Source organism: Eleutherodactylus coqui, chromosome 13 (assembly GCF_035609145.1).
Source record: "Eleutherodactylus coqui strain aEleCoq1 chromosome 13, aEleCoq1.hap1, whole genome shotgun sequence".
NCBI lineage: Eukaryota > Metazoa > Chordata > Amphibia > Anura > Eleutherodactylidae > Eleutherodactylus > Eleutherodactylus coqui.
In genome coordinates this window covers 90,258,630-90,282,130 of record NC_089849.1, presented here as the reverse complement: position 1 = coordinate 90,282,130, position 23,501 = coordinate 90,258,630, and the positions used below count along the sequence as shown (strand labels likewise).

Sequence of the window (23,501 nt, the reverse complement as noted above, 5' to 3'; positions counted from 1 at the left end):
AGAAGCAGGTAAGGAGGAGCAGCCACTGGGGGAAAGAGACAGCCAGAGAGCAAGAGGAACAGGGGAAACAAGAGCAACAGGGACACAAGTAAGTGCTCTCCCAGGACAGCCCCCACAGACACCAGAAGTGGAGCAGGCAGTGGGTAACAGCAGGGGAATTGAACTCTTTACATGAACCCAGGGGCCTGATGAGATAGCAAGACCGTACCAAAACAACACCCCACAGAGACCCCCATACCCAGAAGCGGGCAACTCTGATTAAGGGCTAACACGACTATAGAGACACCCCTAAAACCTGGACACTCTGACCCACAGAGCAGACCCTGAGCAGGTCACTGCCTGCAACAAAAAGCTGCAAGAAATCCCACACTCAAGCGCTTATCTGAGTGCATCCACAAAAACGCACTAAAACTCCCGCAACCGAGCTACAGTCCCCAACAGACCCAGAAAAGCCGAACGGAGCCATAACCAGCAGGCATAGCCACAGAAAGTCTTTCACCCCCCCCCCCCCTATGCCACGTTCTCAGCAAAGACAGCTCACACAAGGGGGATACAGTCTATGAGGGAGAACTTCAGAATAAAACAAAAGCAACAAAGAACCCCGAATTATCCAAAAGCGTTATAGAACTAATATATGCCCTAATGCATTTCAGCATTTATCTCTACGAAACATAACGAACCCCAACTCCCCGCCAAGATAATAACCCCCACTCAGCGCTTGAGCAGAGCTAGTCGCTTCGGGTAATGAAACCCTAGTCTCTGCTCCATCAGGACAGTCGCACTATGCTATAAGACAAATAGATCAAGACCTATAAGCACCCTTTGTTGACTCTAAGCAGCCATTAAAGAGCATGACTAAAACCAAAGGTAAATCAACGAAGACCCCTTCCAAAGGCACGCTACCGAACATGTTCGCATCCCAATCCCAAGCAGAAACCCCCTCCCCCACAACGTCCAGAAGCCCCTCAGAGATCGATGCAGAAGAAGAAAATGCGGAAACAAGGCATGATCACGCAGACCACTCCAGCCTACTTGCGAAGACCCCAAATCCAGAACTGCCTAGAGATGTGGTGCTTAAGTTACACTACAGCAAAGTGAGAGACCAACTCCTGGCGGCAGCCAGGAATCTCACCCCACTACCGGGGATGTCCTCCACCGTTCAACTCTATGCTGATATAGCCCCATCTACACTGGCGAAAAGGAGAATGTTCAGGCCAATCACACAAGCTTTAATAACGGCCAACATCAGATATAAGTGGGCATTCCCGTTCGCACTCCTCTTCCAGAATCAAGGCAGAACATACACAGTAAAGACCTTGGAGGAGGCCTACGAAGCCTTGGAGAGAGCACAGATACAAATAGAAAGACCACCAGAAACAAGAAGAATGCGCCCGCGCCCTAGGCGATCCTGGGTAACTCCACACCCGATACAAAGCAGACCCAGACCATGAGAACAAAATGCATCGAACAACGGGTCCAACAGGGCCTAGAGAAGGCTTGATAGAATTCAGATGGACGCTGTAACCCCGTTTATCACTCTCCCAGGTTCTTAGAGGAGAAGATGGAGGAAGAAATGGGAGAGGACCGGGGGGAAAGGGAGGGAGGGAGAATGCCCCACGGAGGCGTTCTCCCATGGAAAGAACGCAAATTGATCGCATAACTCATTTTCTAGAACAGGGTGCCTAGTCCCATGATGGTACGAAAGTTGCTGAGTATTTCAGAGATGAATGGGCCACCAAAAGGTGATACCAATCCAATCTCTGGCCTTAAGGGTCCTAGGACCCTAGTTAACCTTAGGTTGCTAAGTGTTACACCGATCCCACATACACAGAGGGGAAAGGTGGATATGTTTGAAAATTTGTTTTTGAATTGAGATCACAGGTCGTCTCTCAGAAATGGGGTCAGACTGGAGGACAATAGACAAATGAACACAGGTCCCCTGGTAAGGACATCACAGCAAGCCCAGACCACATCATCAAATGGTATGTCTAATTTCCCACAATGTGAGAGGATTTAATTCACCAAATAAACGGAGAAAAGCCTTCATGACATACGCTAAACAAACCAGATATAATCTGCATTCAGGAGACACATTTCTCCCACAGCTCAGCCCCCAGACACATTAACCACAACTACACAAGAATCTTTTCATCCACAGCAAATAAAAAACACAGGGGGGTTCTGACATTACTACATAATTCATTCCCTCTCCAGGAGATCCACTCAGAGAGTGACCAAGAAGGGAGATACTGCCTTACGTGGGGTACAATCCAGGACCAACCACTGCTAATAGTCAACATGTATGCCCCATCGGAGAACCCCTGGCCCACCATGCGAAAAGTAGCAAACCAATTAGCTAGATTCCCACAACATAAGGTCCTGTGGGCAGGGGACTTTAACTTCCCCTTCCACAAATCACTAGATAGATCAAGTAATGCCCTGGACAGATTTTCAGCTAAGCAGAGAAAAGATTGGGAAGCTAAATTAGAATACCACAGACTAGCTGACTGTTGGAGAGAAGTACACGGAAAAGATAGAGGATACACATTTTTCTCAGCACCAAATCAGACTTACTCTAGACTTGACTATGTACTAATCCCAACACAGCTCGTCCCTCAGCTCGCGACCGCCAGGCATTACCCAAATGCATGGTCGGACCACGATTTGGTACTCTGCGAGATAGAATTAGAAAACACTACGAGAAATGTGTTCAGATGGAGGCTGAATGAGGCGATCCTGAAGGACCCAATCAGCTCAAACAAAATTTCGACCCAAATAGCAGAATTCTTTGAATTTAATAAGGGGCCAGAAAACAAACCGCAATGGGTCTGGCTCTCCCACAAGGCATATATCCGGGGCAGATTAATTCAAATATCTTCCGAGAACAAAAAGGAAAGATCTAAAGCCTTTCAAGCATTAGAAAGGAGATTATTTCTCCTGGAAAACCTGAACCAGCGGAACCCGACGTGAGCAACCGCGAAAGAAATCAAGGACATTAAACTCCAACTAAACATCATATTGTCGGAAAAATTGGAACGGGCATTACAGTGGACTAAATATAAATACTATAAATTTGCAAACAAACCAGATAAAATGCTAGCCACGAAACTGCGAGAAACGTTGAGACTAAATTCGGTATTCAAGTTACACACCCCGCATAATACTACAACCACCAATCCGACAAAAATCTATGACACATTTGCCGATTTTTATACGTCCCTGTATCGGGAGCATAGAGGGGGAGGGGAAACCCAGAGAAAAGAATTCCTAGAATCAGTGCAACTACCCACCATAAGTCAGGAACAGAGAGACCTATTAAATGCTGACATTACAGAGGAGGAGATAGTAGAGGTAATAGACAACCTAAAACCGGGTAAGGCCCCAGGCCCAGATGGCCTCACAGCTATATATTATAAGAAATACAAGGACCGCCTGGCTGGACCCCTTGGGGAGATGTTTCGAACCTTAATGGATGGACAAACCCCACCAGCAGAATTCCTTAACTCAAACCTAACGGTGATACCGAAAGCGAACAAAGACCCACTCTCCCTGAAAAATTATAGGCCAATATCGCTTCTAAACTTAGATTACAAAATCTTTACAAGTGTCCTGGCAAGGCGACTGAATCTCCTCCTTACAAAACTAGTGCATAAAGACCAAGTAGGCTTTATTCCGCAGAGGCAGGCGCCTGACAATATTAGGAAAGTACTAAATATTATTGACCAGGTCCAGAGAAACAATAATCCCCTGACCCTGCTCGCTTTAGACATTGAAAAAGCGTTTGACTCTATATCATGGGATTATCTGCTCGCCTTGCTGGGACACATGGGTTTTAATGGGGAATTCCTACAGGCAATAAAATCCTTGTACTCCCAACCCTCAACCCTATTGAAACTACCAACAACCAAAGAAAGACCAATCCCAATTAAGCGAGGCACCCGGCAGGGATGCCCCCTCTCCCCAGCGCTCTTTGCCCTAGCTATGGAACCGTTAGCGATAGCTATAAGAGAGAACCCAAACATAAAAGGAGTCACCTTGGGGGATAGGGAATATAAAATAAATTTATTCGCAGATGATATGCTACTAACTATCACCCAACCCCTAACAACCTTACCAAATTTGATGAATCTCCTAGAAAAGTGGGCAACCTTAACGGGACTGAAGGTAAATACAGACAAAAGCGATATAACACAGATAAATACCCCACCCCCCTAATAAAACTAATAGATATAAATTTCGGCTTTAAACAACAGGCACAATACATACCATACCTGGGAATTAATCTAACCCCCTCTTTGTCATCCCTATATAAATGGAACTACCCACCGCTATTTAAGAAACTAACCTCTGAGCTAGCAAAGAGGGATGATCCTATGCTTTCGTGGATGGGAAGGATAAATGCGGTAAAAATGAATACCCTGCCCCGGATACTATACTTGTTTCGGTCATTGCCCATTCCTATCCTGAGCGAGGTTCTGGATGAATTCCAGAAAGTCATCTTCAAGTTTATTTGGGCCGGAAAGAGGGCAAGGATTAAAAACAGGACTATGTACTATCACAAGAAATTAGGCGGCCTCTCGGTTCCTAACCTGAAAAAATATTATCTAGCAGCGAGACTTGCACAATGGATCGAAACCATGGGGGGCTCAAAAGCCCCACTCTGGGTTAACATGGAGACACATAAGCTAGCACCACACCCCCCCGCGGAACTGACTTGGTCGGCAGGCCCATTAAAGTCAAACCTTATAGACAAGAGTCCACTCTCATACCACTCAATATGCATTTGGAGGGAATCTAGGTATAAACATAAACTAGCAAACAATCCATGCAGATTACTGCCATTGATACCAAACGAAAAGTTCCCCCCAAGCAGGGACCTGCTACATTTCCAGTGGTGGAAAAATCAACGAGCTTACCAGTTTACACAATATGATAGAAAACTCCAAAATACTCACCATAAACCAATTTAAAACCAAATTTAATCCTCCCACATGCGAGAGCTTTAGAATCAACCAAGTCTACCATTTCCTAGGCTCACTCAGGCTTCCACGAATCCTCCCAGACCTAACTGCGTTCGAGAGACTATGCCTGAGGGACCCTATGAAAAAGGGCTCCTTATCCCTGATTTACAACTTGTTGAATAGACCGGGGGGAGAGGGAAAGCTTCCTTACATGGAAAAATGGGAAAAGGACTTAAAAATAAGTCTGTCACTAGAGAAATGGAGACAATGCTGTGAGACGGTGGCGAAGGGGAGCCACCAGGTGACCTTGACAGAAACATCCATATAGATTCTCCATCGAACCCACCTGGTGCCATATAGACTGCACCAAATATATCAATCCACGTCGCCTCTTTGTTTCAGAGGATGTACTGAAATAGGTACACAAGTTCATATCTGGTGGACGTGCAAGATTCTGGACACAAGTCCATAGGCTTCTACAGAGGCTGTTCATAGGTAATCCACAGAGAACTCCAGCTGTGCTCCTTCTGGGTGATCACCAACCAGGGATCAGATACCGAGACCATAAGCTGATCCAGGTGATTTGTATGGCCGCTAGAATTCACATTGCCTCCAGATGGAAGCAGAGAAACCTCTCCTTCCGGGACGTGCTAGACAGGGTCTTCCGCCTCGCATTACACGAGAGACTGCACGCAGTAAGAACGGATGCCCTAGAAAAATTCGGTGAAATATGGGACCCCTGGGTGAACATGGTGGATATACCAGGAATGAGACACATCCTCCAGTCGACATAAAAATGAGACCCTCAAGACAAATAGCCAAAACAAACATGAAAGCACCCAGTCAGGGAATGAGAGACGACCACAGATGATCTTTGTTAAAGGTTTAATGTTTGAATTAATAAAGTTAGGATTTACAACTATTTTATGAAACAGTATCTCCAGTGAAAACCGGAGATAGAGAGTTAAAGGAGTAATACAGTTAGAAATAAAACTGACAAGAGAATAGTACACTCATTTTAAGATCAGGATTAATGTTGTATGATATGTTGCACCCCCTGCGAGGCGAAATTTACCTTTGAATACTCGAAAAAGTTGTACTTGATATGAATGACTCTTGAATAAAGTATTTTGAAACTAAAATAAAAATGCTCTGGTCCTGGAATATGTTGACACAAAAAAGTGTCTTTTTGTAAAAAATTGTTAATATTGTGGAAAAAGTAGTAAAACATTATAAAATCTTTAGAAATTTTGTGTTGTAATCGTGTGAACTCTATTCTACAGGTCATTACAATGTTTATACCACATGGTTAATTTCATTGCCGCACAGCAAAATGTCTTAACCCCTTAGTGACCAAAAGTAATTCTGACATGCTTTATTCACCACATATTGTACTTCATTTAGGTGGTAAAAATGGACTAATAGAATTTGTGTATTAAAATTGGGAACATTTGGGGAAAATTGTCATTTTTTTTACATTTTCAACTGCAATATCTCAAAGATGTGCAAACATACTGTACAAATTTTTGATGGGATATATATCTCCATCTGTTTACTTTATTTTGTAAGCACATTGGAAAAACTTTAGTGTTTTTTTTTAACCATTAAGGAGACGTACAAATTTAACATTGATTATTAACATTTTGAGGGACCAAGCCAAGATTGCAAAGGCTCATAAGTGTCAGAATGATAGATACCCCCACAAATGACCCCATTTAAAAAACTACACCCCTTAATGTATTCACTCAGGGGGTCAGGAGTATTTTGACCCCAGTTTCTTTTCAGGAATTAATACAATTTAGAGGAGAAAAAATAAAATGTCATATTTTTGCAAATATGTCATTTTAAAGACAGGATTTTATCTATAGGGCACATGAAAATGAGGATTTGCACGCCAGAATGGATCTCCATTTGTCCCGTGTTTAGAAACATACCCGTTGTGGCTCTAACCTCATGTCTAGCGAGTACCTTCAGCTACTCTCATGGATCTGATCCATGAGAAAACTCAATCTTAAACTTTTATTTACTTTTCATTCACTTTTATGCGATTGCCCGTATCTGGTGGATACCGGCGATCATGTGCCCGTAAGGGGCTTTCTGTGCCCCCCCCCCATGACAGCTCCAGGATGTCGGCTACTGACAGCTGACAGCATGGAGCTGTCACGTTTTCAGCCCATGTGGCTTTAATCTCCAAAGCGAGCATGTTTTAAATGCCCTGGGGAATAAAGCCCACAAAAGCTGGATGTAAAAAGTCTATGAGGTGGTCACTAAGGGGTTAACATTATTCAACACATTATATGAACCTGCAATTAGTTTTTATAACAACTGGAATTCGCTGGGAGCTGCGACGGGAAGCTAAACTAAAATTACGGCAAAGAGCTGCGATTCAAATCGCGGTGCTTTGCCGCGTTCATGTGTGAGAGTGGCCTTAGGCCTCCTGCACATGGGCGAGTGCGATATCGGGAGTGCAAGAACTACATTCCCCACAATGCCCCATTGCTAGTTACTGACCAGTGCACATTCACGACTGTACAAACTGTGTCATTACAGAATTTGAACGCACTGAGCATGCCTGACCAGGAAAACAGCGGAGCGTACAGGACATAACCGTTGGATATGAATGGAGAACTAAGGCCTCATGTCCACGGGGAAAATCAAATCTGCTCCGGATTTGTAACGCGGATTTGGGCCGCGGATGCAGTGCGGATGAGCTTAAAATAGTATTTTATTGCATGCGGATGACACGCGGATGCGTTTTTTTTCACGCGTGTATGCACGCGGATGGCATTTTTGCATCTGCGCGTGAAAAAACATGCAAGGCCACTGAAAAAGAAGCCAAACTTGTAATCCGCATGCAGATTTCACGCACCCAAATAAATGGCATTTAACACCCGCAGCGGATTTCCCGCACCCCATAGAGATCAATGGGGCCATCCGGAGCGTGATCCGCACCTAAATGGAGCATGTCCATTTTTTTTCATGCTCCATGATTTTTCTAATTCACATTTATTGACCATCCGCGGGTATTTAGCTACCCGCGGGTGGTCAATGCATTCCTATGGGGCGCGGATCCGCGCGCGGGTGATCCGCTGCGGATTTTAATTATTATTTTCCCCGTGGACATGAGGCCTAAGGAGTTGGGGGAGCGGCAACCACCGGGAAAGGAATCTCTCTGCAGCTTTGAAATACAAGTTATTATATTATATTGCAAAATTACATGTTTTCGCATTATAAAGCATAGAATTTTCACTATGAATCGCGGGAATACCCCTTTAGGCCTTGGTCAAACGAGCGTGTATTTGTACACGTGTATGTGTGCACAATACAGCATGTCAACGGATGTGCAAAAAAGCGCGTGACCGAAGCTCCATGCCAATTGCTTTCAATGGGGCCGATGCAGGCAACCCCCACAGTGATTTTTAGGGAAGGTCTTTAAATATAAGCCCTTCCCTGAAAATCATCCCTAGCTAGTGGAAAAAAATTAAAATATATATATATATATATATATATATATATATATATATATATACACACATACACTCACCTTTCCGCCGCTGCCAGGGCTGCAGCGCATCTTGTCTCAGACACTGTTCTGAAGCTCTTTCAGCAGGCGGAGATGATTTTCAAAGAGGGTCTTTTAAAGCCCTGCAGAGAAAATCACTGCGGGGGTGACTGGGAGAAGATGGCGATCCTCTGCCATAGCTGTGTCAGGGAATTCCTTCATCCCCACAGGGGACTCCAGGGAGTGCCATCATCACTGAACACTGACAGTGCTGTCACAGTGTTCAGTGATGAGGGGACTCCCCGCAGGGAATATTTACACACAGCACGGACCTTCCTGGCGCACAGATGTCCTATTTTTTGCATGTTCGAGAATTTTGGTGCCTGTAAAAAAAAAGGGCATGTGACCACACCGGAGGAAACCAATGGTTCTGATAGACATGCTGTTTTGTTTTTTTTCAAATCTCCTGCGGGATCCGGAGGACGTCTTCAGTGTTAGTTGTGGGTGTGTCGCGGGTCTGACGGCTGCCATTGACTTCAATGGAAGCAGTCAGTGCGAAATCCGCAGAAAAATGGAGCATGCTGCGATTTGTTTTCCAGACCAAAAGGTCTACAAAACAAATCTGCATGCTAAAATTATTTTGCGGGCGCCCATGATTCCCTATGGATGGCTTGATTTGCGTATTTTTCGCACGGTGCAGGTTCTGCAAAGGAAACCCGTCTGTGGACATGAGGACTAACTCTCCCTAATTGAATTTAGTAAATTATGATACAAAATATTTTTTCTTACCCACTGATGTAAAGGGCTGGTAATCCTCCTTGAAGAAGTCCTTATATAGACCCTTGTGTCCTTCTAAATACTCCCACTCGTCCGTGGAGAAATAGACAGCGACATCCTGACACCTTATAGGAACCTGACAACACAATATACAGTCATCACCCAGACACATCATCCCTTGTGTTACTCTATAATGTCCCAGCATTCCCGGCAGCGCTCACCTCTCCTGTCAGCAGCTCAATGATCTTGTTGGTGAGATCCAGGATCTTCTGATCTTTCCTCTCAGATATCCGTGAGGGAAGTGGAGCATGAGACAGGGTCCCTTCCCATGAGACAGGAGGACAGCTGTTGGTGGCCAAATGCTCCCCAGATGCCTTCTTCACTACTATATAATCCTGTGTACAGAGAGACCCTGATCATTCTCACTATATATACCCAGAATCCCTGACATTTCTGATCAGGTCTGTTGTAATAAGACACATAACAATCATCATGTGGCATCGTTCCCCGGGTCTCATACCTCTCCAGTCAGCAGGAAGATGATCTCCAGGGTGAGGTCTAGGATACTCTTGGTCATTGTACTTGTGTCCTTATCGAACCCCGTAGGGTCAGTCATGGAGAGAACCATTTGGGCTTATGGAGAAGACTTCAACAGGAAGGACACTTGGCTGCAGAAGCACGAGTAGAAGACAGTGGAAAGATTGAACATTGTACAATCATCAGAGCCTTCTAATAACAAGAGAACTCACCCTGGAGGAGGGAACATCAGTGACTATGGAAGCTGGATTTGTGACAAGCAGACTCAATGTGCATGGGAAAAAATCTAAATGGTACAACAGGGTAGTAGAGCCTCCATGCTCACCTGTATCACATCTTGTATCCAAGCTAAAGGCGATACAACAGGGTACTAGAGCCTCCATGCCCGCCTGTATCACATCTTGTATCAAAGCTAGAGGCGGTACAACAGGGTACTAGGGCCTCCATGCCCTCCCGTATCACATCTTGTAACTAAGCTAGAGGCAGTGCAACAAGGTACTAGAGCCTCCATGCATGCCCGTATCACATCATGTATCCAAGCTAGAGGTGATACAACATGGTACTAGAGCCTCCATGCACACCTGCATCACATCTTGTATCTAAACTAGAGGCTGTGCAGCAGGGTACTAGAGCCTCCCTACAAGGGGTCGGTTCTCCACAAAAAATGACCCTTTTGCTCTTATATTGTAATCACTTATATCAATGTTACAATCACACAAAAAAAGGAAGTTTCATCGAACAACTTCTATTGGGGGGGGGGGGGATTATATATCACACACACACATACATATACACGACACTCTTAGGGGAGGGATGTTACTGACAGTGAGTGTATATGGAGTGCGGTCCTGGGACGGGCTTCCTATTGGTATAGTTATATATGTATACTGTGTCACGTAGCAAGGCGAGGGGAAGGCTTAGATTGTGGAGAAACAGGTACCAAACTTTCCAAGACACCGGACAAGCGACCATCACCTACAGCCACAGTTCTACAGCAATCCGCCCGGCCCTGCACACCAATTTGCCACGTATTGGACACAGGAGAGAGAGGGGGGAAGCCGCGATACCCATCGATCCCACCTCCGTCCTCGATCACTCTAGCGGTTGGAAGCGAAAGCTCAAATCATCCACCTGATCTGTTCCAACGCACTCCACTGCCGACACAAATACACGCTGCCACCAGCAGTTTCATTATCAGTAAACTGGAACCCGATTATGGCTCCTTGTTAGAACAGACAAGGCTTGTACTGATAGATTGTAGGTTTATTGTAGAAAAGGTCTAACAGTGCAAAATATATATGATATGTACAGAGATATACAAAAAGGTTGTTATATGGGAGAATATAGGATATACAGGTATACACACTCAGCAGATCTACACTAAAACAGGACATAGTAAAAGAAAGTTACCAGAATCTGATATCGGTCCGAGGGGGGCAGGGCGGCGGAGAACCAGAACAGAGGAAAGTCCATATACTGCAGTACAGCTCCGTGGATCGACCAAGTGGACCCTGGGGGGTCCCACATTGTAAAGGGTCCCTCAGTACACACCTCCTCCCCGCCCCCTCTGAGGTCATACAGGGAAGGGAGGGTTGGACTTGTAGGAACTCTGAAAAGTCATAACTCTTTATTTTTGGTCATATCTCGGCGGGGGGGCCTCCGATCGGGAAGATATGCCAGCCATATTTCATGTCATGATTTTATCTACGCCTGGATATCCCGCATGATGCAGAAATCATAACCAGGGATGGGGTTACGTAGTTTGAGGGGTTCCTGAGCGCTTACCACCACCCGAGTGCTTACCACCACCTGAGTGGATGCATTTCGTTCAGAGGGCCCGCCCGATTCTGAAAATACAAGTCAAATTCGTCTGGGACCTTCACAGGACCAAATATTCTTATTGAAGATTTCCCCAATATGAGTTCTTTCGTTCCCAGCCAGTCTGTAGGGGGAAGGGTCTGGCCCCTGAATAGAAGAATGGGTTTCTAAAGCTTAATTACCAAATGCATGGTCTGTATCCTCATGCTAACACCACCCAACACATACAGGTGGGGGAGGAAGAAGTTACCCCTCCGCACAGCTCTGCCCCAGGCCAGGGGAGACAATCCTTCTCTACATGCACATATCAGCAGGCTGGGGGAAAGAGGCTAAACCAGTCGCATCTATAGAGACGCTCCAACTATCCACTAGATACAAAGGTGCGGCCGCTGCGTCTATAGAGACGCTCCAACTATCCACTAGATACAAAGGTGCGGCCGCTGCGTCTATAGAGACGCTCCAACTATCCACTAGATACAAAGGTGCGGCCGCTGCGTCTATAGAGACGCTCCAACTATCCACTAGATACAAAGGTGCGGCCGCTGCGTCTATAGAGACGCTCCAACTATCCACTAGATACAAAGGTGCGGCCGCTGCGTCTATAGAGACGCTCCAACTATCCACTAGATACAAAGGTGCGGCCGCTGCGTCTATAGAGACGCTCCAACTATCCACTAGATACAAAGGTGCGGCCGCTGCGTCTATAGAGACGCTCCAACTATCCACTAGATACAAAGGTGCGGCCGCTGCGTCTATAGAGACGCTCCAACTATCCACTAGATAGAAAGGTGCGGCCGCTGCGTCTATAGAGACGCTCCAACTATCCACTAGATACAAAGGTGCGGCCGCTGCGTCTATAGAGACGCTCCAACTATCCACTAGATACAAAGGTGCGGCCGCTGCGTCTATAGAGACGCTCCAACTATCCACTAGATACAAAGGTGCGGCCGCTGCGTCTATAGAGACGCTCCAACTATCCACTAGATACAAAGGTGCGGCCGCTGCGTCTATAGAGACGCTCCAACTATCCACTAGATACAAAGGTGCGGCCGCTGCGTCTATAGAGACGCTCCAACTATCCACTACATACAAAGGTGCGGCCGCTGCGTCTACAGAGACGCTCCAACTATACACTAGATACAAAGGTGCGGCTGCTGCGTCTATAGCGCTGACACAGGATTCAGTCCCGGGAGAACTCTAGGGGACGTCACAATCTTTCACCCACTCCAAGTTTACAAACAATCTGCTCCCCTTCTACGCACCAATATCAATACACATGTTCTTTGTGTAATGAGGCTTCATAATTTTGCTATGCAAGGCCCTGAGGGGCTAATTCTTATTGATTTCTTGCTGATTTCTAACTTGGAACAACCAACATTGTTTGTATTACAAATGTAAAACGTATCTTCTTTATCGTGAAAAATAAATAAAAGAGATTGTTTAAAAAAAAAATAAATAAACTCTAGCGGACGTCCAGCATCAGTGATCAGGAGCTGCGCTCCCCGTCCGTCCGCCAGCCTCCAGCTCAGACATACCTGATGTGCAGCTGCCGTGTGGCTGCAGGACCTGTGATGATGTCACCGTCATGTGATCAGTGATCAGGTGAGGGGCTCTCCCTCCAGCCTCCAGGTCAGACATACCTGATGTGCAGCTGCCGTGTGGCTGCAGGACCTGTGATGATGTCACTGTCATGTGATCAGTCACATGGGATGAGGCGCTCAGCAGTCAGCTGCTCTGTGAGGACTGCCGGGTGCTCTGGAGTCTGAGGATAGTGAAGTGTTAGTGTTCCAAGGATTATCGGTCACTGTAAAGGCACGCCCCGACTGAACGACCAAGAAGAACTCATTCTCTTCTTGCTTGATGTTCAGGCATAAAGCTGAACGACGGATCCTTCAGTGTAAACAGATAGTTATCACTTAGGAACGACTGTCTGCCTACTGTGAATGCAGACAGGTGGCACTCCGCCTCCATTCACTGAGCGATGTTCATTCCTGTGTAAGAGCACCAGAACGGTAACCGCTGGGACGGCCTGTAGAGCCTCAGCGCCCAACAAGGCGTCACGTGTAAACGGACCCACAGATACAAGTTACTCATCATTTTGAGGCTTTCCCAGGACTTAAAATTGCCAAATGGCGCGGGTTTTTATGCAGCCTTTCTGCTGCGGAAATCTTGCAGAATTTCTGTGCGGTCCCGCTGTTTCCGCCCCGTGTGAACCCAGCCTTACAGTACATTGAATGGACACATTATTAGAGGCACCGGTCCTTTCACAACTCCGCTTCCTTGGATGAAGATTAGCCCTGTGACCCGGTGTGCAGCACACAGTCATGGCGGCAGGTTTTCTCATGTCAGTGTGAATTCACATTAGGCCTCCTGCACATGGCCGGTGCACGGCTGCGGTATCCCCCCCGTTATCCATCCCTGACCACGGCGGGTGACCCTGTGTATCTGTCGTCTTCTTCCAGCTTCTCTGTACTGCGAATGGTCTGCACACCAAGCCGTCGGACATGTGCAGTACAGATTTTCTTTTTTTTAACTCCTGCTTTTCCTGAGGGCTCTTGCACAATTGCGGTTTTCTAACCGCGTTTTTTTCACACAAATGTTAATGGGATTTTCTGATGTTAAAAACCCATTGCACAAAAATCGCAAAAGCACAAACTTGAGATTTTTGTGCGACGCGTTTTTGACATTAGAACGTCCCATTGACATTTGGTGTTAAAAAATGCAGCACTACCGCATGGAAAAAACGCAAGCGTGTAAAAGGCCTGACCAGTGAGGATTCCGTCATTGGCCAGTAGTCCCCTGCGGCTGCTGTGCCTGCTGGGGGACAGGAGCTGGTAACTGACAGGGCAGTCAGGCGGGGAGATGTGCGAGCGCCGCGGTGGAGGGACAGGAGCAGAAATGGCAGTATGCAGTGGGGGGGGGGCGTTGCTGGGAGGGAAGTTGTGTGAGCGCGACACCGGGGAAAAGGGAGCAAAGATGCCAGTCCGGCCGGGAGATATGTGAGCTTGGCAGGGAAATGGGAGTGTACATGTGGGGATGTGTGTGCGGCAGCCTATCCGCAGCTGTGCCCATCACCTCTAACTCAGGGCTCCCACCCTATGTCTCCACCCATACATCCGGTGGAGACATAATGCACCAGTACCATATTTAAGCTTATTCAGCACAAAGAACCACTCACAGATAATTAAAAAATATATTTATTGTATGTATCAGGCTACAATTATATGCTTTTACACTAGTTCAGGTGGAGCTCCGTTGCAAATCTAAGAAATATGCGAACACAAACCATATGCAGCTTTCAAGGACACTGGTGTTCTGGATACCCTCAGTACATGATCCCAGCGGATACTCAACACCATTGTTGTCAAGTTTTATACAATTAGAACACAAAGAAGGATGGCATCAAAGCAGTTTACACTGATTAAAATGGGTTGTCCAGTTGTCAATTATTGCTGGCCTAATCCTTTGGATAAGTCACCAATAGTAAATTGAGAACTTTGCCTGTAATACCAACCCTGGCCACTGCAGTGATAACAGAGCTGTCTGCTTCCTGCAGAAATCAGCTCAGTGCGCGAGAACAGCTGCTCTTTGGAGATCTCAGACGGTGGACCTCCACTGAACTACTATTGATGACCCATCATGTAGATAGCTGCTCATAATTGAAAACACACAACATTGCAATAGAGCGCTGGAGCAGGAATGGGAGAGGGACCTGGGCATAACACCCCCAGAGGAGTTGTGGACAAAGGTCTATACTCTGACCCACAAAATGAATGCTTCTAGCAAGCTACAAGAACTTAACTACAAAATATTGTCTAGATGGTACAGGACACCGGCGAGATTGTCAAGGATGTTCTCCCAGTATCCGGATACCTGTTGGAGATGTAGGACAGGAACCGGAACATTTGTACACATATGGTGGTCTTGCCCGCTGATTTACCCTCTCTGGCAGGAGATTAACTCTCTTTACACCTCAGTCTGTAGAAACCAAATACAGCTGACCCCTGAGATTGCACTGCTGTCAATGATCCCAGGCTCCCTGGCACAATCAAAACGCTCCCTATTTAGATTCTTTATCCTGGCAATGCGCCAGATAATTCCAAAAAAATGGAAATCTTCCACTCCCCCCCCCTCTAGACTAATGTGGCTAGAGGAATTAGATCATATAAAATACATGGAGGAGCTCTGCGCCAAAGATGAAATGAGACATGATAAGCACCACACTATTTGGATGCCGTGGAATCCGTTCCGCTTCTCGGATAATCTCGACTTGTGGCTCGAAAGGGGGGTACTCCCCAACACAGACTTGACTACTAATCCCTCTGAAACCATAAGACCTTAATATGCAAACTCCATCTTACAGGATGACACCCCCCCTCTCCTACACGACACCTATCCTCCACCAACCCTCTTACCTCCACTTTATTCTTGCTCTTCCCTTCTCCTTCCCCCCTTTTCTCGTTCTTCCTACCCACCTAGCGTTTTCTTTTGTTCTTTTTTTTCTTTATTCTTGCCATAGGATGTTATCATATGAGACTTGTTTGTCTTGTTTACTTTAATTGACTAGTAACTGGAATTTGAGTCATCAGAAAACTACTTGAAAGTTACACGCTACAGAAATTATTAGTATTACAGTTAATGTTACTGCTTAAAAAAGCCTGTTTTAGAGACCAAAAAAGTAGGTCAGGCAACGCAAGACAACTTTTGTTACTGTAAAAATGTTTATTTGATGGAAATGACACTACAGTTTTGTAACTTTTATTTCTACACAACAGACAAAATAAAAACTTTTGAACCACATCATGTAGATAGCCCAACAACAGTTTACAACTGGACAACCCCTTCAAAAGAATTGAACCTAAAAATGGATGATAAAATTTAATATAGGCCAAAAATGTCTTCTCATTGTTTTGCAGGATTTTTGCATACTCCTGAAACTGACTTGTTCTGCTGCAGAGAACACAGGGGGCTGAAAAGGTCGGGCTTAGTGATCTGCGTCCTACTGCAGACAGGGAAGATTGGGGAGGCCCCTTCCGCAGCCGGTTGGCTTACCCCCAGGCAGTGAGAAGGAAGCGGCTTATCTCCTGGGACACACAGGAAGAATGTATTTATATGCTTCAGTTTTTATAGCGTTATGGAAGAAAGTAGAACCGCAGCAGAGGGGATTATGGGAATTTTCTCCCTTAGTTTTGGGAAACTTTCTATGCTTAGTGTTCCTCCAACATAAGGAGTAACCTTGCCCCTATAAGGTCAGACATAGTGTAGCGATGCAGTCCCCTGACCACTAGTTTCTAAGAATCACTGTTTAACCATAATCATATCATTACATTATAAGGGTGAATTGACCGGTCATTACAGTGCCATGCGCACACTCTCCCATCCAAGCCTGTGGGTTGACTGCCCTAATACCGCATCAGGTGTATCTGACCAATTTCTTGGCCTGGAGGGAGAAATTGGGAGATCTCTGCTTTCCTACTTCTCATTATGCGCAGGGATACGCACTGCTTGCTGTGATGGTCGTATCGTGGGTAAAACGTTTGTTTTTATATTTTAATTATTACGATTCCCCAGGTTGGGAATCTAGGGTTTTGTTTGGGAAAGGGTGGCGGAATAAACATGTAACAGGGTATGTGTAGCTAGAAAGTACGGAAAGAGCGCAAAAGTTTTGACTATTGAAATTCACAAAATAATGCTGAAAGATGGCGGATCTTACTTTGCATATTTGCATTACATCGTATGAGAATACCCAATAACGTTTTTTTTTTTTTTAAAAAGAGGGACCATTATCAGTTCAGGCATGCAAATTAGCCCATAACCTATAGAGACTTACATCATTACTAGAGATGAGCGAGCATACTCTCTGGGAATTTTCTCCCTTAGTTTTGGGAAACTTTCTATGCTTAGTGTTCCTCCAACATAAGGAGTAACCTTGCCCCTATAAGGTCAGACATAGTGTAGCGATGCAGTCCCCGGACCACTAGTTTCTAAGAATCACTGTATAACCATAATCATATCATTATAAGGGTGAATTGACAGTTCTTTACAGTGCCATGCGCACGCTCTTCCATCCAAGCCTGTCAAGGAGCAAGTGTATGGCAGTGTAAAGAGTGGGATTTCCAGTGGCGGAGCAATGTTCAGCGGCGTGCGCCACAGGAACCAGGGAGCCTTCAGCAACTACCAACCCAACCCTGCTGTCATAACTAATTACCCTACAAACCATGGATCCCAGGGGGTTGGACCTGTGTGGGACTCATAAATCACAGTAGGGGGGCCCTTTCTCCAAAAAACGGATACATTGACGATCATCACTTCACCCCATATGGAATCACTAAACACAACAGTTCTCCAATTATGCATTAACAATCAATTTACAATTGTTTGTTGGGGGACTCCAACCACCGCTCAGACGTCTGCAGTAGTCGCCATTTATCATCTGCCACCCGGTCTTCGCATGGAGTTGTCCTCATGTGTGTACCTGTGCCAAGTCTGCGAATACTAGAACCTTCCTGTGTTCTCCGAGTGACCACTCTCTATACTGATACCACACTACAGACAGTCCTTCAGACAAACGCATTAGAGCGCGGTAGGTAATATTTTCCAGCATATTTCTGATGCTATGCGACCATTGAAATGAATGGGGAGGGGCATAAAAGAAAAAAAAAAGGGGGGGGGGGGTAAAACACTCTGTACAGCATCTCCCATTTTTTACTATGCCCCCAGTGGTGAAGAAGGGGATTTAAAAAAAAAAAAACACGTGCCGCCAGCTTATTTTTTCTGCCTTGTTACTGCACAAAATGTTCAGTAAAAAACAAAAACGCAGGCAAAAGCTGTTCTCAACACTGCAAGACGCGGCATTTTTACAAACGCCTGTGTAAGAGTGGCCTTAGTGGTCATAAAATCACTTTCTAATGCCTACTGCAGCTGTGTGCATGTAGATGTGTGTATGCTGCAGAGCTAGGTCTGTGCTGAGTGCATGTACACTGCGTGCAGTAGTGCCCTGTATAATGTGAACTTATAGAACGGGGCTTGGACATACCAGACCTAGACTTGGATGACCGAGGCGGCCTTTTGGCCTGCTCAAGACCGCCCTTGATCAGTGCAGGGGATAGGTTAATCCAAGGCAGATTTTTGCACAGAATCTACTATCCTCCCACTTGCTTGTGTACCATGGGTCTAATGCCCAATGCAGACTGCCCAAGATGCTTGGTGAGTGCGGGCACAATTATGCATATGTTTTGGGAATGCCATGTTCTGCAGACCTATTGGAGAGACGTCCTTGAGTTTATGGAGACGCACCTAGGGGCCCCGCGTATCCTGCATCCTAAAATTTGTCTCTTTGGCCTTGTGGAAGACATTCCGGTTGATACAGCAGCACGCACTATATACAAAATGTGGTTCTTTTATGCTAAAAAAGTTAAACTGCTTAACTGGAAACACCCGAAAACCTACTAGGGCTGCTTGGCAGCGTGTAGTAAATGGACTCATCCTTCTATATAAATTAACATATATGACCCGAGGTTGCCCCCGCCAAATTTGCTAGGATATGAGGGGGTCGGTGGGTTGACTGCCCTAATACCACATCAGGTGTATCTGACCAATTTCTTGGCCTGGAGGGAGAAATTGGGAGATCTCTGCTTTCCTACTTCTCATTATGCGCAGGGATACGCACTGCTTGCTGTGATGGTCGTATCGTGGGTAAAACGTTTGTTTTTATATTTTAATTATTACGATTCCCCAGGTTGGGAATCTAGGGTTTTGTTTGGGAAAGGGTGGCGGAATAAACAAATAACAGGGTATGAGTAGCTAGAAAGGACAGAAAGAGCGCAAAAGTTTTGACTATTGAAATTCACAAAATACTGCTAAAAAATGGCGGATCTTCCTTTGCATATTTGTATTACATCGTATGAGAATACCCAATAAAGGTTTTTTGTTTTTTTTTTAAAAGAGAGACCATTATCAAGTCAGGCATGCAAATTAGCACATAACCTATAGAGACTTACATCATTACTATAGATGAGCGACCATACTCTCTAAGGGAAATTACTCAATCGAGCATTGCCCTTAGCGAGTACCTGCCCGCTTGGAAGCAAAGGTTCAGTTGCCAGCGGTGGGCGGGGAGAGTGGAGGGGAGATCTCTCTCTCCCTCTATCCCCCCCCCCTTTCCCCGCTCTCCCCCTGCTCACTGCCGCAACTCACCTCTCACCCGCGCCGGCAGCCGAACCTTTTCTTCCGAGCAGGGTGGTACTCGCTAAGGACAATGCTCGATCGAGTAATTGTCCTTAGCGAGTATGCTCGCTCATCTCTAATCATTACACGTGTGCAGTTTCAGCATCCTGTGATAATTAGTAGTGAGTCAGGGGAAATCTTTAATGAACCCCCCTCGTATGTGAAGCAAAACAACTTCATTCCCTGCTTCCTAATGTCAATAACCTTCATGATAGATTTACTTTCCTTTAATTCAAGCATACCATCAGCTTCTGGGAGATCAAGGGTTACCCTACCCCAAACTAGGACTAAAATACTTTGTGAGCGACGAACCTGATGTTTTACAAAATTTGCTCTGTGGGTAAAGCTTCTTCCTCATGCCAAACACTTAAATGGCTTCTCCCCGGTATGAATTCTCTCATGTTCAGCAAGACCTGACTTTTGGGTAAAACCCTTGCCACACTCCGAGCATGAATACGGTTTCTCTCCCGAATGGATTCGAAGATGTTTAACAAGATGAGATTTCTGTGTAAAACCTTGCTCACATACTGAACATGTAAATGGTTTCTCTCCGGTATGAAATCTCTGATGAATTATTAGAGCAGATTTCTTTGTAAATGATTTCCCACATTCCGAGCATGACAAAAACCTCTCTCCTGTGTGACGTTTCTGATGTTCAAGAAGAACAGATTTGCATCTGAAATATTTCCCACATTCTGAACACTGAAACGGTTTCTCTCCTGTGTGAGTTCTATGATGCCGAATAAGGTGTGATTCCCAGGAAAAACATTTCCCACATTCTGAACATGTAAATGGTTTCTCTCCCGTATGTAATCTCTGATGAATAGTTAGAGTCGAGTTCTTTGTAAATGATTTCCCACATTCAGAGCATGAAAAAAGCTCCTTCCCTGTGTGAAATTTCAGATGTTTAAGAAGATCAGATTTGTATCCAAAACATTTACAACATTCTGAACACTGAAACGGCCTCTCTCCTGTGTGACTTCTATGATGCCGAATAAGGTGCGATTTCCGGGGAAATAGTTTCCCACATTCTGAACATGGTAACGGCCTCTCTCCTGTGTGAATTTTTTGATGCTCAACAAGTCCTCTTTTCTGGGTGAAACGTTTTCCACATGTTAGACAAGAATACGGCTTCACCTTACTGTCAACTCCTCCATGTTCAACAAGAGCTGACTTTTGGTCAAAATATTTCCCACATTCTGTAGGCAGAAACGAATTCACGTTCATGTCGTTTTGTGTAAAACATTCTATGTTTTCTGAAAGCGGGCATTCTCCCTTGTATGAAGACTGGCTGGATTCACCACACTGACTTTCAGGAGAGGGAAATATTTCACCCTTTATATAATTTGTACTTTGTGTTACAGTTTGAGAGTGATCAGAAGAAGATTGCTTTTCTTCAGGGGGATCAGATGGCGGAAGTCTGCTGTGAAGTTGTGGACAAATATTTGGGGAAATGCATTGTTTTCCAGATGAATCTTGAATGATATTGGTCGTTTTGCCTTCAGAATGTGAGGATGATAAAAGGTTTCCCTCCATGTTTTTCTTGCAACCATCTGCTGGGAAAAAAGTGATTTTTTTTTAACATTTAATTTAAAGTAAACAAAAGTTGTGATATTTTATAGTTTTTCATCAAATCTTAATGTACCATTTTTGAAAAGCAGGCAAAATCAGCTGTTCACCAGGGATTTACACGATCTGCAGAGCACCGATAATTCACCGCGTTACAAAAATATTTTTTAACATAAAACTTGTTTCTTACAGAGTTTTGGGTGCAGATTCCAAATTTGTGCTCAGATTTTGACAGTTATGAACAGATTTACATAAAATGATTACATGATTTACATAAAATTAAAATGCTCTGGTCCTGGAATATGTTGACACAAAAAAAATGTTTTTGTAAAAAATTGTTAATATTGTGAAAAAGTAGTAAATAGAGATGAGCGAACTTGGTTCGAGTGCTTTTGCACTTGAGCACCGCTTTTTCCCAGTAACTGACTACTCGGACGAAAAGATTCGGGGGGCGGCGTGGTGGAGCAGGGGGGAGCTCTCTCCCCCCCCCCCACTCCCCTCTGCAACCCCCCGCGCACCCTGGATCTTTTCGTCCGAGTAGTCAGTTACTTGGAAAAAGCGGTGCTCGGGTCCAAAAACACCCGAACCGAGTACGCTCGCTCATCTCTAGTAGTACAACATTATAAAAGCTTTAGAAATTTTGAGGTGTTGTAATCATGTTAACTTTATTCTACAGGTCATTACAATGTTTATACCGCATGGCTAATTTCATTGCCGCACAGCAATAAAACGTCTCAACTAGACATGAGCGAACATACTCGTCCGAACTTGATGCTCGTTCCAGTATTAGCGTGTTCGAGATGCTCGTTACTCGTGACGAGTACCACGCGATGTTCGAGTTACTTTCACTTTCATCTCTGAGACGTTAGCGCACTTTTCTGGCCAATAGAAAGACAGGGAAGGCATTACAACTTCCCCCTGCGACGTTCAAGCCCTATACCACCCCCCTGCAGTGAGTGGCTGGCGAGATCAGGTGTCACCCGAGTATATAAATCGGCCCCTCCCGCGGCTCCCAACAGATGCATTCTGACATAGTTCAGGGAAAGTGCTGTCTTGCTGGAGTTGCTATAGGGAGAGTGTTAGGAGTTATTTTAGGCTTCAAGAACCCCAACGGTCCTTCTTAGGGCCACATCTAACCGTGTGCAGTAGTGTGGAGGCTGCTTTTTGCAGTGTTGCACTTTTTTTTTTTTTGTATATCGGCCGTGCAGAGCATTGCGTCCTGCAGTAATTTTACATAGTCCAGGGCCAGTAGTCGTGAGGCAGGGACAGAAGACATATACAGTGTATATAGGCAGTGGGCCTTTCCAAAAACATTTGGGGAAAAAAAATCTATTTGGGCTGCCTGTGACTGTCTTCAGTGTACTGGGTCTCTGCTGGGGGTAGTTGTCCTAATTCATACGCAGCCAGCAACGTGTTACAGCAGGCTTGCGCAAAATTCTTTCCTGGCTCTGCTGTGCGTTCCGTAAGCGAAGTCAGCCTCCAACCACAGGCCAATAAGCGGCACATTTAATTACAGTGTTCTGTTTCTGCACTACTGGTAATACACCATGCTGAGGGGTAGGGGTAGGCCTAGAGGACGTGGACGCGGGCGAGGACGCGGAGGCCCAAGTCAGGGTGTGGGCACAGGCCGAGCTCCTGATCCAGGTGTATCGCAGCCGACTGCTGCGGGATTAGTAGAGAGGCACGTTTCTGGCGTCCCCACATTCATCTCACAATTAATGGGTCCACGCGGTAGACCTTTATTAGAAAATGAGCAGTGTGAGCAGGTCCTGTCGTGGATGGCAGAAAGTGCATCCAGCAATCTATCGACCACCCAGACTTCTGCGCTGTCCACTGCTGCAACTCTGAATCCTCTGGCTGCAGCTCCTCCTTCCTCCCAGCCTCCTCACTCCATTACAATGACACATTCTGAGGAGCAGGCAGACTCCCAGGAACTGTTCTCGGGCCCCTGCCCAGAATGGGCAGCAATGGTTCCGAATCCTCTCCCACTGGAGGAGTTTGTCGTGACCGATGCCCAACCTTTGGAAAGTTCCCGGGGTCCGGGGGATGAGGCTGGGGACTTCCGGCAACTGTCTCAAGAGCTTTCAGTGGGTGAGGAGGACGATGACGAT

The 23,501-nt window shown here is 45.6% G+C and overlaps 1 pseudogene; it reads right to left on the bottom strand.

Moving 5' to 3' along the window:
- Positions 1-23,501, bottom strand: part of LOC136587420 (zinc finger protein 27-like) — a 51,164-nt pseudogene that overhangs the window by 3,345 nt on the left and 24,318 nt on the right.